The sequence below is a fragment of the Heloderma suspectum genome, chromosome 2 (assembly GCF_057233095.1).
Source record: "Heloderma suspectum isolate Gila_16-S chromosome 2, 16-S_ref, whole genome shotgun sequence".
Classification (NCBI taxonomy): domain Eukaryota; kingdom Metazoa; phylum Chordata; class Lepidosauria; order Squamata; family Helodermatidae; genus Heloderma; species Heloderma suspectum.
The window spans coordinates 4,455,123-4,475,860 of NC_139459.1; the positions used below are offsets into that span (position 1 = coordinate 4,455,123).

The window sequence follows — 20,738 nt, forward strand, 5'->3', positions numbered from 1 at the left end:
TCCGGCCACTGGGAAGCAAATGGCATCCGCATAGTGGATGCCATTTGCGTCCCTGTTCTTTGCAGTAATATGCTACGTAAAGATTTATGTAGCCTATTACTTGAAGAACAGGGACGCAAATGGTGTCCACTACTCAGACTCCATTTGCGTCCCAGCAGCCAGAAGTCCACCAGCAGCCGGAGCCGGCCGGCAGCTCCGCAGACTCGCCATGGAGCAGAGCCGGCTGGGGTGAAGATTTGGAGGATTCAGAGCCGGTGAGGATTCCGGGGGGGGAGGGACGGATCGCCTCCCCCCGCCCGCAGACCCAAGGTAAGGGGGTTTCACATACCCCTAATGCGGCCCGGTTCCTAACAGGCCACAGACCAGTCCCGGTCTGCAGCCCGGGGGTTGGGGACCCCTGCCATAAAGCATTGGGTTCAGGTTCTACATTCTCCTTACAAAGCAAACCAAAATGTCTTTACGGACACTAACAACAAGAGAAATTTGGACCATCGGCAGTCTATTACCCCAAAAAGGGAAACTTAAACATCTAGTTCACTGCAGTCAAATGCTTGTCAGGGATTTACTCTAAGTTGTCATGACACAAATGGAGAAATTTGTTTTTGCAACGATCCGACAAAAAACCTTAGATGGGGCAAACCAGCACTCCAGATGGAGCAAGGTGCCCACTGGACACACTCTGGCAACAGCCTGCAAGAAGCGTTTGAAGTAACTTACAAATGAACTGACAAAGCCATGTATCAGTGGTACTTGAATGTTTATGTAGAGACTGACAGTCTCAAAAGCGGGACACAGGGCAGGAAGGGTGCCTGGCCAGAAAGCCCTTCCTACCCAACTGCTGACACAGATGCTGACACAAGCATTAGGTTTTATGGAGCTCATCCAACCCCCCCCCCCCCACCAAACCTGTGATGATTAAAGGACAAGCCAACCTTCACCTCCCATGCTTGTGTGAGCATGAGAAAAGCCCTCTGGAATGCGCACTCATCCTTGGCTAAACTGAATTAATTACACTTGCCTAGGTACTGCAGACAAAGTAAACATCAGGTAGACACTTTAAAAAGAAAAGAAAGAAAGGAGGCCAAATCTAGACTTCCAATGGAAAAAGCTAGCAGAAATGGATGAGAGAGAGAGGAGCCTTAGCATTCGTTCAGATAAGGTTTATTTAGTTATGGAATTTCTTAATCGCTCATCTGGCTGGTCACCCGGCCGCTCTGGGCAGTGTACAGCAATACATTTTTAAAACAATAAAATTCTACTTTAAAACATCGTATTTCTAAAAATACCCTAACCCACCCCAAATGCCTGCCTGAACAACCAAGTTTTTAATGCGTGGCGGAAGCTCATTAAAGGTTCAGCACAGGTAGATGAAGAGGAACTGTACTAAGAGCCCTGCTGGATCAGACCAAAAGTCCAACTAGTCCAGCATCCTGTTTCACACAGTGGCCAACCAGATGCCCCAATGAGAAGCCTCCAAGCAGGACATGAGAAGACGGCAGGGAGAGGGAAGTCTATGCTTTTGCACTGGAGGAAACTGCATGTGAGAGCAGGCTGATTTTACATTTCATTCAGATCAATTCTGTGATGCAGCTACATTTGTTTTGCATTTTGAAACTTATGCATCTCTACCTGTGCAGTACAGGAAGGGCCCTGGCTTAGTGACAGAGCATTTGCTTTGCATGCAAACGCCCCCAGGTTCAATCCCTGTCATCTCCAATTTAAAGGATCCATTTCACATACCAGGGTTGGAAAAGACCTCAGCCCATGGCCTTGGAGAGTTGCAGCCAATTGGAGGAGAGAGGCCTGGGCTTGATTCTTTATAGCTACCCTTGTCAACTTCAGTCTCTGTTTCCAGCTTCCCTAAAACACCCATAGGCAGATGAGTAACTGAGCTCCAGAAACGAAAAGCGAAGGTAGTATTTTCCATGGGTTTCACTGGATGCAGCAAGACAAGACCCAACAGCATCTTCTTTGTCCAGCAGAGCAATTTGTTCACAAGTGGGAGGAGGTCTAGGCATTGACTGTGAGTCAAAATTGTACCCCCTGACCCTTTCACTTTTTAGTAAAATAAAGGCATATATTTAGCCCAACAGGAGTTAGCACAACAGGGGTACTTGCAGACAGAGGGTTCCTAGCAATCAAAAGGCACTGTGCAGCTATTCCATCTTTCCCTCCTTAACATATTTTTTGTGGGGAGAAGAAAGACAGAAGAAGCGGTGGGGATACACGAGTGGGTTATAAGTGGACGATGACGATTCCTGGACATGCCCATCCCCCCCCCCCATACATTTCCATGCCTGGGCAGGGTGGTTGCACAATAAATTCTCCTCTGGAAACACTTTCAGACTCAGAAACCAGTTTGCTCCACTCTTGTCTTGCTTCTGTTAGCCATTAGCTAAGCAGGGACAGCAAGACACTTACCAAAAGAGAAACGTGGACTATCAGCACTTTGTTACCCAATAAAGGGAAACGTAAGCATCTAGCCCTCTGCAGTAAAATGTCTGCCAGTCATTTAAGACAGACTGAAACAGCACATCCAGTCAGAACAGAAAAATGCATTTTACTCAGCAGCTAAATGACGGAAATTCCCATTGCCAGCCTTAAAGCGCTTGTTTATTTGTTTATTTATTTATTTCTATACTGCCCAATAGCCGAAGCTCTCTGGCTATTCCACACATGCAGGTTGATACGGATCAGGAAGATGGTTTGCTTGATAAGGAGAAGAGGTTTGATAAGATCTTGTTTAGCAGCACTGGTGCAAACAAAAAATGCTTAATCAGTAACTTAGGCTGCAATCCAATGCACACGTACCTGGAAGTAAGTTCCATTGAGCTCAGAGAGACTTACTTCTGAGTAGACATGCATAGGATTGCATTGTTAGCATGTTAGTGGGGAGAGCGAACATGGTGTAAAAAAAAGGTTCCTGCCTTTTCTGCAGTTTTTTCTCCGTCCTAAACGGTTGAAATGCTTTTCCTAAGTCTTATTTCCTGGCACGAAGAGCTTTAAGCCAAAATATGCTGGGTGCCTGGGGTGGGGTTGTAGCTTTTATATTTTTGCCCCCACCCACTTTGCCTTCGGCCCTGCCCACCAGTGTAATGTGGACTACAAGACCTTCTCCAAAACGGATTTGAGCTATCCAGCTGAAAGGGGTTCCCCACTCCTGCCATAAGAGATATGGCATTAGACTTAGACAGCAGTCCACCTAGGAAAAACCACAGTCTTGAAAAGCAGTTGGGAAATGCACTAAAGAAATAAAAATAAAACAATAGCTACTTAAGATCTGTAATTTGTAATCAACTAATAGATTAGTTTTGCCTTCTCGCCCCACTCCTGCCTCCAAAATACCACCCTGATACACACAGTTTGAGGAACATCTTTCTAAGCCATTATGGGGTACAGTTGTTGATGGTCACCCAATGGCAAACTTGCCTTGCCTGGAATGGCTGCTGTAGCAACTTTGGCACCAGCTGTGATTGTGAATACAGCCTCAGCTATGTGCAGATATATGTTTGGGTTGTCTGCCCAGTTCCAACATTTCTGGTTATCAGAACCTACGTTCTCTCCTTCCACCCCCACCCCACAGCTGCATTTCTGTTTTACAAAGCTACACAGCAACATCAAAGTTTCTATCAGATGTTAAAAGAAAATTACACCACATTGCTTCTTGAACTTATTCTATGCATCCTGACTTGCATTCTTTGTCACACCTGAGGAGGCCCTTTGATCTGCATCCTCCACCCAGAGGTCCATCCTTTACTCTTTAGCCAACTATTGGCCCAACGCTGCTGTTGCTCCTCCAGCAAGGTGGACGTCTCCCTCCCTTTCTTCCACAAATAGCCTTCCTTCCCCATGCAGCCTCCTGTTGTCATTTTTGTGCCTTTGCCTTCCTGATTTCAGCTCTGCATCTTTTCTCCTTGTTCCTTTGTCCTATTCTGAGCGAGGCCTTTTTCCTTCCTTTTTTAATTCTACATTGCTGGGAGCTGCTCAGGTAGTCCAGTGTTCAGGCCTCTGATTATTTCAGTTTTGCTTTTGTGTGTGCGCAGAAGATAAGCCTGAAGAGAAGCGAACGGATGCTTCTCTTCAGGAATGGATAGAAAGGCTCTTTGTAGGCTAGAGGATAACTGTAACATCTCTGGAGTAAAAACAACAGTCTTGCTGCACCGTATAGACTAACACCTTTATTATGGCATAATAACAGCTTCTGCCATAATACATTTCTAGTCTTTAAGGTGCCGTGAGACTGTTGTTTTTGATGCAACAGACAAACACAGCTACCCCTCTCGAAATGGTTATATCTGGATTCCAACACATTCGCTATGAGGACCGTCTAGTCCTTAATGTCTAAGCTCTCAGTCCAAGCTAATCTCATCTCTCCTTACAGCACTTCTTCCCCTCTTCTCTCAAAGTCACTTGTAAACCCACTGGGGACTTTCACGCACAGGCTTACTTCAGTGGGTGTGTGGTATGTGAACAGAATACTCACTTTCATTACCAATGTCCCTCTCCCACTTTTCTTCCGCTCTGTCCTGTTGTTGACTCTGAGCCAACAGCAGGACACGAAGTGCCAAATGAGACATTAGAAGGCACATCTGTGATCAGGACTGCCTGTGTTTTTCAAAACATTAATAGCACCTGGGGAGAAGAGGCCAAATCCAGTCAGGACCTTAGCACTAGGGCACAGGGGGTGTTAACATAACAATACTGTTTTTCTGATTAAGCTGAGGGTGCTGCTGCACTCCTGTCCTGCTTGTGGGCTCCTGGTCGACAGCCAGTTGGCCACTGTGCGAACAGAATGCTGGACTAGAGGGACCCTTGGTCTGATGTTCTTGACCTCCCCCACACCCCATGCACACAAAGTTGCTGTGGCTTGCTGCTGTTTTCCCAGTTTTCGCTGCAGGGTAAACAGCAGCGTCGAGAGGCAGGTGCAATTTTAACTGAGAAAACAGCAAGGTGGAAGGAATACCCCCCCACCCCAGCATTACAGTCCCAACTGGATTCCTCCACCCCTGCTTCTATCATCATCACCATTTTTAAACTACAAGAAATCCTGATCGCAATTCAGGCGCGGCCCTGACATCAATAGCACGTGAGCAGCCAACAGCGTGCACGCTCACAGGGAAGCACCCGGGCTCCTTCTCCCACCCCTCTGCTGCGGCCGTTGTCCCGCTGCTCCAAGTGCTTCCCACGCATGCACCCCCCCGGCCCTTTACCCCCGGCCCTCCTTAAGGCCCAGTTCTTCAGCAAAGACTTTCCTGGCTTCGTTGACCTCCTCTGTCAGGGCCGGCAGCAAGGAAAGGCACGATGGGGCACCTGCCAAGGGCCCACACGCAAGCCGGACTGGCTCCTCCTCTTCACCCTGCTTGTTCCCTGCCTCTCGCTCTGGCCCAGACCACAGTGGTGGTGGTGGTGCAGGAGATGCCCTGGTCTGCTCGCTCCCCGGCTCTCTGCCTGTTGAGCAAGCAAGCGTGAGCAAGGATGGGAAAGAGGAGGAGGAGGAGGAGCAAGAGCAGCGGGTGACCATGAGTGAAAGAGGGTGGGCTCCCGAGGGTGGGCTCCCGAGGGAGGGGGCCTTGCCCAAGGCCCTCAGAAACCTGGCGCTGGCACCGTCCTCTATAACGTGGCTCTCCCCAACTCCACCAGACATTAAAGGTGTTGAACTTTGGCTACAATGTGGCCCCGGCCGATGCCTGGAGAGGGAATATATTCTGACCACCGAAAACTTTTAAGAAGGAAACCTTTGAAACGATGCACCCGTGGCACAGTGTCCCTGGGTCTCCTCCCCCACCTCTGCTGTTGTTAAGGGACACAATACATTTCGAAGTGAGGACGTTCCCTCTGGTTTCCTTTGACGCCCCGCTTGCAGCCTCCCTTTTCTTGTGCTTCTGTTACGCAAAAGGATGGAGATTTGCCAGGCTCTCAGGAAAGAACGTTATCCTTTGCGAGAGGCTTTGAGCCCTTCTGGGGATATAAGGTTCATAAGGAGAAAACATATGTGCCAAACAGGACTATCTTCAGAACAGCACAGCTGCTCTGGATGGGAGGAGTGCCTCTTTCGTGAGATATACCAACTGCGGAGTTGGCCGCCTGAAGCCACACGCAGCAAAGAGATCCGGGCTTGGGTCCAGTGCTTGGAAAAGGAGGGAAGCCCTTGAAGGAAGCCAGCAAGCTCTCCTTGGCCCTTCGCTTCACGTGGTTTTTAAGGAAGGGGCTTGGAGTGGCAGGAAAGAGAGAGTGCGAGTGGAGACCGCGCATTAACGCAAGACCTAGACAGAGGCTGTGCATTAACCTGGGATCTAGACGCCGACACGGCTCAAACTGCAAACCAGGTTCTGGACTCTGGACATCTAATGTGGAAATTCTGATCACTTTCTCAGAATTCAAAGATATTCAGCACTCGTTTGAAAGAAAGCTTCTAGTCCTCATTGCTATCAAGAAAAACTTGAAAATATATGGGGTACTTTCTGCTAAAGACTCAAAAGCCAAATGGAACTAGAGGAAGAGTGGGGTGTTACAGTTGCCATAAGTCCCAGATCCTTGCCCTTTCCATTTCCCTTTGTAGTCCCTGTAGCCAGTGCAGGCCTTTCTGATGTGACAAGCATCTCTGAGGTAACTGGTGTTAAGCAAACCTATGCTTGGCGCTAGGCATGGCAGAGAATTCCGCCACGGATCTCGGTGAGGCTGAATGCCAGCGCATTCAGCCCCCCGAAATCCATGGCGGAACGAAGCCCCCCACCCCCCGTCCCGCGAAATGGGCCTGGAATGGAGCCTACCTTGGTCGGCCGTTGCGGCGCGCCTCGAATGGCGGCCACGTCTGCAGCTGCCATTCACATCTTTCGAATGGCCGTGATAGGCTACATAAATACTTACGTAGCCTATCATGGCTAATGCAGGGACGCCATTTGTGTCCCTGCAGAGGCTGTGATAGGCTACGTAAATATTTACGTAGCCTATCACAGCTAAAAAAGGGAATGCAAATGGCGGCCGCTGTAGCCGCTGCCATTTGCGTTCCTTTTTTTTTGCTGTGTTAGGCTACATAAATATTTACGTAGCCCATCACAGCTAAAGCGGGAACGCAAATGGCGTAGGGGATGCCATTTGCGTCCCTGCTTTAGCCGTGATAGGATATGTAAATATTTACGTAGCCTATCACGGGCCAGCGTAGGGACGCAAATGGCGTCCCCTACACAGGACACCATTTGCATCCGCACCAGCGCGGCAGTGGCTGGAGGCCCCGCTGCGAGTTGGCCTGGCCGGTGGCTCTGCGGCCTGGCCACGGAGCGGAGCCAGCCAGGCAGGATTCCAGGGGGGAGGAACAGATCGCCTCCCCCACCTGCGGAACCCGGCGGTGTACACCCCTACTTGCCACTACCCACCCTAAAGTAAAGGCATTTATGCTCTTATTAGACAGCCAGGGTGGTAAGGGTCTGCATTTAAGGCTTTCCTTCAAGAGGTTCAAATCCCTAGTCTGCCAGACAGTTCACCGGCTGGCCTCGGGCCAGTCACTCCCTCAAGCAAAGCCCCTCACTTCACAAAGGTATTGTGAAGATGTCATGCCTCCCTTGGACTCCTCCAAGGACAATGGGGAATGGCAGGCTCTAGACCCAGGGGAAAGGACTAGCACAGAAGTAGCCAGAGCCCCCTGTGGAAGAGCCATGCCCGGCTGCAGCTTCCCAGAGGATTCAGAGGGCAAAGTTCCACTGACCCCAGCAGAGCGAAGCCGGCTTCATGTCAAAGAGCAATGAAGGCGAGCCTCTTTCCGTTTAAGAGAGGGCCAGAGGCCAGAGGACTGATTGCCAGCAGCTGATCCACGACGCTGCCCTTAAAAGCAGGAAGCAGGCAGGGACAAAGCTGCTGGAGAACAACATGGTTTCCACGTGCTGGATCTCATCAGCCCCACCTCGAACCTGAACCTCAGCCTTGCTCCTGAATCCCTTTGTTTAGACCTTGGACTGGAAAACAAACTTCTCTCTGCCACGCTGTCGTGGATTTGTCAAACTGGTAAAGCCCCCCGCTCTAGCCTCCTCCTTTCCTAGCCTTGGACAGGTTTACGACCCAGCTTATCCGGCAGTGAGTTATTGCTGCTATTTGCTGGGTGGCTGCAGTCAGCAGGCAAGGACTGACAGAAGATAAAATGAGGAGTGGGGAATCATGGCCATCACCTTTACATCTTGCAAGGAACAGTGCGATATGTAGTGCCTGGATTTATTGCATCTTCAATTATATGATTATCTGCATCTGGTTTCAGGCTTGTTTGGGGGACAAAAACAGTCCTGGCCACCCTGGTGGATGACTTACACTGGGGAACAGATGGTGGGAGTGCAGCCCTGTTTGTTCTCCTAGACATCTCAGCAGCCTTCGATGCCTTCAGCCATGGTATCTTTCTGGGTTGCCCAGACAGGGTATGGCTGAAGGGTACGGTGCTAGGATGCCTCCTGTCTTTCCAGGAGGGATGAATCCAGAAGATGGTGCTCGGGGCCACTGTTTTTCCCCATGGCCGATGGTCTGTGGGGTCCCTCAGGGGGTTCATCTTGTCTTCCATGCTGCTCAAGGCTTCCACGAGGCTGCCGGGGGACGTCGTCCAGAGGATTGGGCTAAAGTGTCCTCAATATGGAGATGACACGCAGCTCTGCCTTTTGCTTCCACATCTACCAACTAATCCTAGGGAGGCTGTGGAAACTCTGAACAGTTGTCTAGAGGCAGTCTGAGGATGGATGAGGGCGAACAAGCTGTAGTTGAGTCCAGAGAAGACAAAGGTCCCGAGGGTGGGGAGATCTGCCGATTTAGAGGGAGATGTGTACCTGGTCCTGGGTGAGATGGCACTGCCCCTCCTGCAAAGACCAAGTGCACAGCTGGGAGTCCCTCCTGGATCAGGTGCTGGCGATGGAGGCGTAAGGGGCATCGGTGACCAGAAGTGCTTTTTATCAGCCTCACTTTATTTGCCAGCTGTGTCCCTATTGAGAGGAAGCAGGCCTTGACTCAGTTCTTATGCCCTGGTTACACCTGGGTATGTAATGTGCTGTACGGGGGACTGTTCAGAAGCTGCAGCTGGTGCAGAATGCCGCTGCCTGGCTGCTTGTGAGGGCCAAGTGGTCAAAGCACAGAACGCCCACTCTGTGCCGGCTACATCAGTGGCACATATGTTTCCAGGCCCAATTTCAAGGGCTGGTGGTTACCTTTAAAGCCCTGATGGTTTGGGACCAGGTTAGGTGAAGGCTCACCTACACCTGTTTGAACTTGCCCAGGCCCTCAGAGGCCCTGGTTACAAGCCCACCCTCAGGGTCAATTGGACTGGTGGGCGCAAGAGAAAGGGCCTCTTCAGTGGTGTGGGACTCCCTCCCACGGGATATGTATTTGTTCCTCTCTCTAGCTGGTTTTAAATGGGCTTCAAAGGCCTTTTTATTGCAATCTGCTTGTCATTGCTGATGCTCGGACGGGAGTTTGAAACTTTTATTGCTCTGTGTTTTACCTTTATTGGTCTGGATTGGGATTATTTTTTATGCTGACAGCTGAACTTCAGTATATTTCATATATGCTTTATATTTTAAAGTGCTTTATTGTATAGGATATTGTTTTAAAATGTATTTATACATAAATTATATTGTAAACCGCTTTATGGAGGCTAATTGCCTGGAAAAGCAGGATACAGATTTTTTTAAAAAAAAATCTAAATAAATACATTGGATTTTAAAACTTAAAACTGAACCCGCGCCTCCTCCCCAGAATCTACTTCCTGAAGGAAATCTTTGCAAAGCCAAAAAGGGAGCAGTTCATAAATACTCTCCAGGCCGGATTTGGCAAAAACAGTCCTAGAAAACATGACGGTTTTCAAACAGCCACCAGAAAGCTTCATACATGGAGCAGCAGCAGGGCTCTTTTGCCTCGGGGCAAAACACACTCCATGCCCTGGACCCAGAGGCTCTGGAACCTGCAGGCTGCTTGCCAATGGCTTCTCTGGCTCTCACTCGGGAGGCCGGGAATAAAATGCATGAGCTGATGTATGGGGCCAAGTCCCATTTATATCAATGAGAGTTTTATTGCTGACTTTGGGCCCATTAAATGTGCAAAGCCCAACAGCCTGATTTTTTGCTGCAAGGACTGATAATATAGATAGAAAGACAGTGCAGCTCACCATACCGGGGAAGACTGTGACCACGTGGCCAGTGTGCCTGCTGGGCAGGTGCTACTGGTGATCGGCAACTTCTGGTGTGCGTGTCTTAGGGTTCTCCGTCTTTAAACTGGACTTGGACTGGACAGCTCTTCAAACAAAGAACTGCCCTTTGTAAAATAGGACACATGGCCACCCTACTGGTTGCTGGGATTCCCCCTCCCCACACACACACACACACACACACACACACACATTATTTTTAGGGTCATCGATGAAGCAGCGTGCAGTGCACCCAGGGGTCCCTTGCAATGCCACAGGGGCTGTTGGAGCAGCCCCATTGTAACCTGGGGCACAATTCTTGGATGCTCTGTGGCCGTGCATCAACAGAGAGTTGCACAATGGCATCCTTTTTTAATGGCGTCCTGGGATTTCTTACTGTTGATTGTTAAAGTTGTTTATAGTGTGTGTGTGTGTGTGTGTGTGTATGGGTGTGGTCTGTTTATATGTTTGTATGATTATGCTTTTTATATTATGTGCAATATTGAATTTTTAAGGTTTTTAATCTTTGTAAACTGCCCAGAGAGCTTTGGCTATTGTGGGGTATAGAAATGTAATCAATGAAATGATATGAAATGATGCCCTTTACAACTTCACAAGTGATTCCAAGGCGCATCTCTAGGGTGATGTGGAGCAGCTGCGTGGAACAGCACGATGTCTTTGGATAGCCATGCACCAGATGCTTAAGAGATCCACTGAATCATGTGGCAATGAGGAAAAAATGGAACAGCTCTCTGCTCAACAGAGGAGATATTTCTGTCTTGCCCACGCGAATGCATGATGGCCAGGTTCCTGGGGGAACCCACTTCATCTTGAAACCATCCAGGAACGCCAGCCAGACTGAATGCCGGAGAGAGTTCAGAGGGAATGGCACGTGCTATGGGGACAGGCGGATAAGCAGAGAGGAAACTGGAGGAAAGCAGGGAGCCCTTCTGATGCTCCCTTGAGGAGCTTGAATGGCCACTTACATGGAGTTTTCCAACTTCTGAGCCAGAGATGGCACCTTAACAGCTCCAGGATATGAAACAGGCTTCACTGAGCACAATGAGCCAAAAATCTGGACCAGGCTACAACTCTCCCAGGCAGGGGGCAAACTGTTGTCATAGTGTGGCCAGGTGGCCACTTTTACAGAGGACAGTCCTCTCTTTGAAGGGGCTGACATGTCCAAATCTGGTTTAAAGATGTACTGTATTTCTATTTAAATTGTAATTATTATAATTATTAAATTTGCGCCTATAATTATAAATTAGCATGTGCAAATGTTATGCAAATCACTCCCCTCTTCTGCCATCTTTTGTGGTGATGAATGTCCTCTTTTCTTTTGGGGGCAATTCATAAGTGGCCACCCTAATTGTGGAACCTTTTGCTGGATCCAGGGCCAAAATGGTACCAGCCAGGGTGAGAGGCTGTGGCTGTAAATAGTGCAGGATACTCTCTGGTCCTCCCTCTTCTCCGCAAGGAGCAGGATAATCAGGCTAGGAAGGAACAGCAGAGATGCCACACAGCCAGGTCAAAGACTGCTGTCCCCAGCACGGGTACGGGTTCCAGCCTCAAATCTAATGAGATCCAACTGCAAGTGGAAAGCTAAAGACTGAAGCGTATGGCCTTCCTGATCAAATTTGACCCTTTTTGTATGGAGGTGCATTTGCATAGCACTACAGCCCAGACAGAAGATGGCTTCAGTGAGGAAGAGGCCTCACCCAGAGGAGGGGTTCCAGCCACATGGAGAACTGGGGGGGGGGGGCAGTTACCTGCTGGCCTTGCCCAAGCCTCCAGTGAGGAGGATGAGGGTGCCAACTTCACTGGCTGCAGTTGAGCTTTGGGAGGTCTCTGAGGGACAAATGGGATGGATGAGGCCTTTTAGGAAGTCTCTGGGGTGGAAGGACAGAGGGGGCTCCAGTTAAAGGGGAGCCAAGAAAGCAGCAGGGGAAAACTGTTCTTTCATCTGGAGAGACTGCAGTAAAAAAAATCGTATCTTGGCACCTTTAACAGCCTATACAGAAGATGCTAATGTGCTTTGCATACTCCCATAATCTGTAATGTGACTGGAAAACTCACCTCGTTTTATAGTCCCCATTCACTCCTGCATTAAAAACATCCACACGAGATACAAATGGTGTGAAAGAGGCTCAAACAAGCTTTTTAACTGATTCATGTTGTTAGATGAGATTAAGGCTGGAGAGAATTTCAGAGAAATGAAAAGGGCTTGAGATGGGCATTGCTTCCTATAGCATGCACACACATTTCCTTTTTGTCCATTGTCATCTCTGCTCAAACAGGTCTGGCAGGTTTTAAAAACAATGCAAAAACCTGCCAAACCTGTTTAGAAGAGGAAATGAAGTTGGGAGAAATGTGCACATCAACCACAGTGATCCCTCTTTCAGGCTTCCTGAAAGGGAATACACTCTCTCTCTCTCTCTCTCTCTCTCTCTCTCACACACACACACACACACACACACGTATTAGCCAACTATAGCTTTTTTCATCAAGATCTTGACTGGATCAGATTCCTAATTAAACTTTTAAAATACTCTCTGGCAAATGCCTGCTTTATAATTTTGCATGCAACGTTTATTAAATGCTCTCCAAACTTCTGTTCCTGCCACAGAATAAAATCACTACCATTATGAATGCCACAAGGAAGTTCTCCTGCACAAGACCGGCAGAAATGGAGGGGAATGCAATGGCATTGCTGGGCTGGGGTGGAGGGCTGGCCCCTGTAGTTTCAGGCCTATATGGGGATAAGCCTGTTTGGTGCTCATGTCTCTGCTGTCTGCATGTACACATCAGGGATTGGAGATCTAATTTTCACATCAAAATGTGCATGTGGTGAGGGGAGCTGAGACCTCCTCCCCTGCCTCCATCCCATGCCATGCTCTGTGGTTTCTCGACCTTTTCTTTCCAGTCCGACTCACTCCCAGCCAGGCTGGGGAGAACAAATGCCCGCTGCAATGGAGCACACTGAGGCAAGGTGGTGGGAAGACACAGCCCCCAACACCAACTTGGCTTGCAAAAATCAGACCTCCTTGCCACCCACACCCCGACCCCCATCCCATGCTGCCCAGTTTATCTATGAACGAACCACAAATGTGGCTGCCTCCATCACACCTTCTTCGGCCCTTGTAAGGCCGCATCAGGACCAGTCTGCCCCAGCAAGCCCATATGTGGCCTTGAGGACAGCCTCCGGAGGAACAAAGCCCTCCATGCCACGCAGCCACACTCCTGGCCTCTCATAACTGTGGCTGGCTGTTCTTAACACAGCCAGGGGCCAGGTGATGAGCTTGATGCTCTCTCTCTCTCTGGAGGGGGATGGGGGAGTGAACCTCTGCTGGAGAAAGGATGCCCTGAATCACTGAAATGAGGCATCACAGGCGTCAGCACCTCTTCCTCCACACCTGACACAGAATAAACATTTCCTGGTAGTGCAATAAAAGTCTCTCTTTGGCTTACTACTTTGCTTTTTTTAAAGAAAAAAATTATAAAGTATCTTTCTCCTTCACTTTTCTTCAGCTTTAGGCAGAGTGGATCAGGCATCCACTTCTTTTTCATAGGTGCCATGTGTGGTTGGTTTTGTTTTTATAATAAGAAAGGGGCACTCCCTTCTGTTTACGAAGACAAAAGGTCGCTATTTGTTCTGAGCCACCCAGATGAAATGATATCCCTAACTTCAAAGAGCACTGGTGACTTCCTTTGTCTGGCTCATTCCAGGTGACAACAGCCTCTCCAAAGTGGGTACAATTAACACCAGTGTATTATTCCCCTCAATGGTCCCACTAAGAATATAAGAAGAGCCATACTGGAACAGATCAAGAGTCCATCTAGTCGAGGGCCACATGCACATGGAGACGCTTTCTGAGATGATTCTATGTAAAACCGGATTGTCACCATTGCAGATTTCCTCCTTCCATGGCACACGTTGTCAGCTAATGCTGTGTATACTGGGGGGAAACCACTGTCTTGGGGCAAACAGCAGTAGAAACCATGCTATTCCGTGCATATGTGGGGAAATATGTTCCATGACCGAACAACATCAACACGTTTCCTCCCCCCCTCCTTTTTTTTTTACATTCATTAAGCTTGGTGAGAAAGAGTGGCGAGTTTTTTCATCCCAAAAACAACCTGCTGACTTCCTCAGGAGTAAGCCCCATTGAACAGAATGTGATTTACTTCTGGGCAGTGGCACAGTTTCAGCAGTTGTTCCTTGAGGCAAAGAAAGGAGAGAATCAGGAAGGGGGTGGGGAGGGGGAGGGGGAGGGCACTGCAGGAGTGAGTGAAAAACTACCCCGGGGGGGGGGGGAATCAATTATTCCTTCATTTTTGTTGCCATTCAGTAAGCCCTCGGGGGTGCGATAGTATGATGCTGCATGGAGACTTTTTTGTTTACAAAAGGAACCCAAAAGCAACTTGCTGACTGTCTCATTGAAGAAAATGTGATTTACTTCTGAGTAGGCGTGGCTATCCATGCCAGCTTGTTGTTCCTTGATGCAAAGAAATTAAAAAGGAGAAAGGAGAGAACCAGCCCCCTTCATATCTGAAGGTGTGGCGATATTGATATTTCCAAACCTCTGATGGTCAGCTAGGGAGAAGCCAACAGCTGACTCCTCCCATTCCCTCACTCTCCCGTAAGAGCAGAGATTGGAAACAACGGGCTGGCACCTCGCCCCTCCCCTTCATGGATCACTGCCTTGTTGTGGCGAAGGGGCTTGCGTAACTCAGTGAAGCCATAAGCTATGCCGTGCAGGGCCACCCAGGACGGGCAGGTCATGGCAGAGAGTTCTGACAAAATGTGGTCCACTGGAGAAGGAAATGGCAACCCACTCCAGTATTCTTGCCAAGAAAACCCCATGGAACGTAGCACAAGGCTAAAAGAGATGACACCGGAAGATGAGCCCCTCAGGTCGGAAGGTGTACTGGGGAAGAGCAGAGGGTATTTCCAAGTAGCGCCAGAAAGAGTGAAGCGGCTGGGCCAAAGCCGAAAGGACACTCAGCTGTGGATGTGTCTGGTGGTGAAAAGAAAATCTGATGATGTACAGAACAATATTGTTTAGGAACCTGGAATGTCAGATCAATGAATCAAGGTAAGCTGGAGGTGGTCAAACGTGAGATGGCAAGATGGAACATCGACATTTTGGGAATCAGTGAACTCAAATGGACAGGCATGGGCGAATTTAATTCAGGTGACCATCATATCTACTATTGTGGGCAAGAATCCCTTAGAAGAAATGGAGTAGCACTCATAGTCAACAAAAGGGTGGGAAAAGCAGTACTGGGGTACAATCTTAAAAATGATAGAACGATCTCAGTACGAATCCAAGGCAAACCATTCAACATCACAGTAATTCAAGTCTATGCCCCAACCACTGATGCCGAAGAAGCTGAGGTTGATTGGTTCTATGAAGACCTACAACACCTTCTAGAACTAACACCAAAAAAAGATGTCCTCTTCATCATAGGGGATTGGAATGCTAAAGTAGGAAGTCAAGAAATCACTGGGATAACAGGCAGGCATGGCCTTGGTGTACAAAATGAAGCAGGACAAAAGCTAATAGAGTTTTGCCAAGAGAACACGCTGATCATAGCAAACACTCTTTTCCAACAGCACAAGAGACGACTCTACACATGGACATCACCAGATGGGCAATATCGAAATCAGATTGATTATGTCCTTTGCAGCCAAAGATGGAGAAGCTCCATACAGTCAGTAAAAACAAGACCTGGAGCTGACTGTGGCTCAGATCATGAGGTTCTTGTTGCAAAATTTCGGCTTAAATTGAAGAACGTCGGGAAAACCACTCAACCATTCAGGTATGACCTAAATCATATCCCTTATGAATATACAGTGGAGGTGAGGAATAGATTTCAGGGATTAGACCTGATAGACAGAGTGCCTGAGGAACTATGGACGGAGGTCCGTAACATTGTTCAGGAGGCAGCAACTCAATCCATCCCAAAGAAAAAGAAATACAAGAAAGCCAAGTGGCTGTCTGATGAGGCTTTACAAATAGCTGAGGAAACAAGGGAAGCGAAAAGCAAGGGAGAAAGGGGAAGATATATCCAACTGAATGCAGAGTTCCAGAGAATAGCAAGGAGAGACAAGAAGGCCTTCTTAAATGAACAATGCAAAGAAATCGAGGAAAACAACAGAAGGGGAAAGACTAGAGATCTCTTCAAGAAAATTGGAGATCTCAAGGGAACGTTTTGTGCAAAGACGGGCATGATAAAGAACAAAGAAGGCAGGGACCTAACAGATGCAGATGAGATTAAGAAGAGGTGGCAAGCATACACAGAAGAACTATACAGGAAAGATCTTAATGTCCCTGATAGCCATGATAGTGCGGTCACTGAACTTGAGCCGGACATCCTAGAGAGTGAAGTCAAGTGGGCCTTAGGAAGCATTACTAACAACAAAGCTAGTGGAGATGACAGTATTCCAGCTGAGCTATTTAAAATCCTAAAAGATGATACTGTTAAAGTGCTGCATTCAATATGCCAACAAATTTGGAACACTCAACAATGGCCGCAAGACTGGAAAAGGTCAGTTTACATTCCAATTCCAAAGAAGGGCAACGCCAAAGAGTGTTCAAACTACCGCACAATTGCGCTCATTTCACATGCCAGCAAAGTGATGCTCAAAATCCTACAAGCTAGGCTTCAGCAGTATGCGAACCGAGAACTACCGGAAGTCCAAGCTGGGTTTCGAAGAGGCAGAGGAACTAGAGATCAAATCACCAACATTCGCTGGATCATGGAGAAAGCAAGAGAATTCCAGAAAAACGTCTATTTCTGCTTCATTGACTACGCTAAAGCCTTTGATTGTGTGGATCACAACAAACTGTGGCAAATTCTTAAAGTGATGGGAGTACCAGACCACCTTACCTGTCTCCTGAGAAACCTGTACGAGGGTCAAGCAGCAGCAGTAAGAACCAGACATGGAACAACCGAGTGGTTCAAAATTGGGAAAGGAGTACGACACGGCTGCATATTGTCACCCTGCTTATTTAACTTATATGCAGAGTACATCATGAGAAATGCCGGGTTGGATGAATCAGAGGTCGGAATTAAGATTGCTGGGAGAATTATCAACAACCTCCGATATGCCGATGATACCACCCTAATGGCAGAAAGCGAAGAGGATCTCAAGAGCCTCTTGTTGAGGGTGAAAGAGGAGAGTGCAAAAGCTGGTTTGAAACTCAACATTAAAAAAACGAAGATCATGGCATCTGGCCCCATCACTTCCTGGCATATGGAAGGGGAAGAAATGGAAGCAGTGACAGATTTTACTTTCTTGGGCTCCAAGATCACCGCAGACAGTGACTGTAGCCATGAAATTAAAAGACGCTTGCTCCTTGGGAGGAAAGCTATGGCAAACCTAGACAGCGTAGTAAGAAGCAGAGACATCACCTTGCCGACAAAGGTCCGTCTAATCAAAGCTATGGTTTTCCCAGTAGTAATGTATGGCTGTGAGAGCTGGACTATAAGGAAGGCTGAGCGCCGAAGAATTGATGCCTTCGAACTGTGGTGCTGGAGAAGACTCTTACGAGTCCCCTGGACTGCAAGGAGGTCAAATCAGTCCATCCTAAAGGAAATCAACCCTGAGTGCTCATTGGAAAGACAGATACTGAAATTGAAGCTCAAATATTTTGGCCACCTAATGCGAAGAGAAAACTCTCTGGAAAAGACCCTGATGCTGGGAAAGACTGAAGGTAAAAGGAGAAGGGGACGGCAGAGGATGAGATGGCTAGATAGCATCACCGATGAATGAATATGAACTTGAGCGCACTCCGGGAGAGAGTGCAGGACAGGAAGGCCTGGCGTGCTATGGTCCGTGGGGTCACGAAGAGTCGGACACGACTGAACGACTGAACAACAACAACCTCGCCCCTCTCCCTGCTCCTGCGCTCAGTGAAATGCTATGGGAGCCAAGCACCCATATGGGTGCTATGCTATGGGACCCCGCCAAGCACCGCTGCCGCCACCAGGGAACCAGCGAGCCCCAGGGGCCCCACCGGTGGGGGGCGCAGGTGGCAGAACGGCGCCCCTTTGGCGCCCCCTTTGCTTGCTTTCTCACCTCTGCTCCTTACATCTAAGTATATTTACAAAGCAGCGATCGCAACTTTCCCTTCCTCCTAACAGGGCTCTTCCACCCCTTCTCTCTGCTTGTTGCTGATACGGAAAAAGGCGCCCACCCCTTGTCTCAGCTCCCCTCTGCTCCTTACATCTGAGAAGATATGTTTACAGAGCCCCAATTCTTTTCTCCTGCACACGTCTGGAAAAGCACTTATGAGTGCAACTTTCCCTCCTCCCCTCCGATCTTTTCATCTGGAGCCTGGGAGAATGGCTTCCTGCCCCTTCTCTCTGCTCCTTACATTTGAGTAGACATGTTTATCCAACACCTCTTTCTCAGCGAGTAGCAAGCCGCTAATTAGCAGCTTGCTACTCGCCCGATCTTCCTTGCCACATATGAATGGGGTGGGAAAAGGGGCAGCCTACCTATGGTGACATAACATCAAACCCCACCCCACCCCCAAAAGACATGGAGTAAGCCACATCCAATTCGAGGATATGAGGCACACTCCACTGGAACTGCGCCGAAGCTGGGTTAAAGGCGCAAAATGCCTTTGCGAAAAATGTGGGTTTTCAACGGGAAAGAATGGGTTTGGTGTGGAGTGGCAATGACATTGTGTGTCATGGATGACTGTGAACCACAGCACCACTAGGGTAAATCTCCTACGCAGATGGGCCCCAGCATTCTGTGCACACAGCGGTCACCCAGCTGCCCCTGGGAAACCCACAAGCAGGGCATGAGTACAACAGCACCCTCCCGCCCATGTTCCCCAGCAACTGGTGTGCATAGGCATCCTGCCTCTGATACTAGAGGTAGCATTTAACCACCAGGACTAGTAGCCACTGATAGCCTTATCCTCCATTTGATAATTTTATCCTCCTATATTTAAGTGGATTTGGGGGCCCAGAGGTGCAGTGTGCTTTTGATTGCAAAGAACACCCCCCCCCCACTGCCCCATTTCTGGGTACTGGTGCAGATTAAAATAATTAGTATACCAAACCATTTGGACTCCTATCACTCTCTATGGGGGGCTTGGATCCAGATTTAGGATGAATCAACTGTGCTGGCTAAAGTAGACCTCTCCTTCCTACTCCTTCCCATGGCAGCCCCTGCAGCCCCTGAAAATGCTACACAGAGAGTCAGGAGACACTGATGAATGGGGTGAGTTGTGCTGTGTGGGGGGGGGGACTCCCCAAAATCTGGTGGAGGGACCATCTGCAAGCAAAGGCCTTTCTCCCACGGAAAGCAGGTCCTTTATCCAACTCTGGGTCTTCGAAGGCACTAATTGTTAGAAATGTGGATGAAAAGTTTATGGATGAAATGTTTGGGTGAGCCCTCTGAAAGGGGTTTGGCGAAATGGAACAAGAGCTGCGCTCTACTCATGACAGCAACTTTACACCAAAGGCTGCATGATATTTTTCCTGATCTTCTGGGCACTCAGTTACAGCAATATTTCAAAGATGACTTAAAGCCAAAGGATTTGGATTCTGGTCCTGGAACACTGGCACTCCACCAGAGCACCAATTTTCTTTCAGCCTCAGTTACCACCCCTTTTATAAAATGGGAATATTAAAGATCAGCCTTACAGTTGAGTGAAAAGGCAAGATAAAATCTTCAATGTACTTTAGAGACTAGCACATTCCTAAACATGCTTACAGAGAAGTAAGTCCAACAGAGTTCAATAGGTCTCACTCCCTGGTAAGGATACATAAATAAATGGTGACGTTTATGCAAATCTGCACACATTTTCCTTAGTTTACCTATTTATTATACATGTAAACTCTGGGCAATTTTTCCACGACTTCCTTTTGCTGGGGCAGGAGCTCAAAGCCTTGGGGAGGGACAGGGAACTGTGCAGAATGCAGAACCACAGAGCTGGAAAGTGTGTGAAAGGCCAGGATAGTCTTGGGCAACTACCCACCAAGCCCACAGATCCATTCACTCTATCCAGACCATGGTATGCCACAGAGAGAAGGCGGCATATCTTTAAAAAGTGCCTGCTAAGCAGACAAGCTGCAGAGAACCCACATAAATGAGCCAAGCCACATAATCTGGGAAAAAATTAAAAGATTGCAAAGTCTCCAGCCCATCTGAGCCATGCGGGGAGCTTTTCTCAACTGCTGACACTGCAAGCCAACCAGTCTTCCAAATCTTCTAAAACGACACTTGGGAGCCTTGGAGTGGGGCACTACTGCACAGTGCCCCAACTTCCAGCCTCTAGTTTCATTCTGTGATGTTTGAATCCCCATTTTCTCAGAGGTTGCTACTCACCACGAGAGCTAGAAACTCCATCTTTGAAAATAGTGGCTGTTGGGATGTGTTTCAAGGCGCAATCCTATCGTGATGACTGTAAGCAAGCTTCACCTCCCTCCCGCTCTGCATTTTTGCTTGATGGGCTTTTTGCCCATCTAGCTGAGGTGTTTTGGAGGGGGAGGGAAGGAGGCTGGAGAGGCCTCCGGATAGCTCGTATCCCAGCCTCTCCATTCCCCTCCCCTCCCTGCCCACCAG

General features: G+C 48.5%; 1 protein-coding gene across 2 annotated transcripts in view; it reads right to left on the reverse strand.

Moving 5' to 3' along the window:
• DNAI1 (dynein axonemal intermediate chain 1) overlaps nucleotides 1–20,738 on the reverse strand; it is a 232,862-nt gene that overhangs the window by 29,183 nt on the left and 182,941 nt on the right. The window lies entirely within an intron of this gene.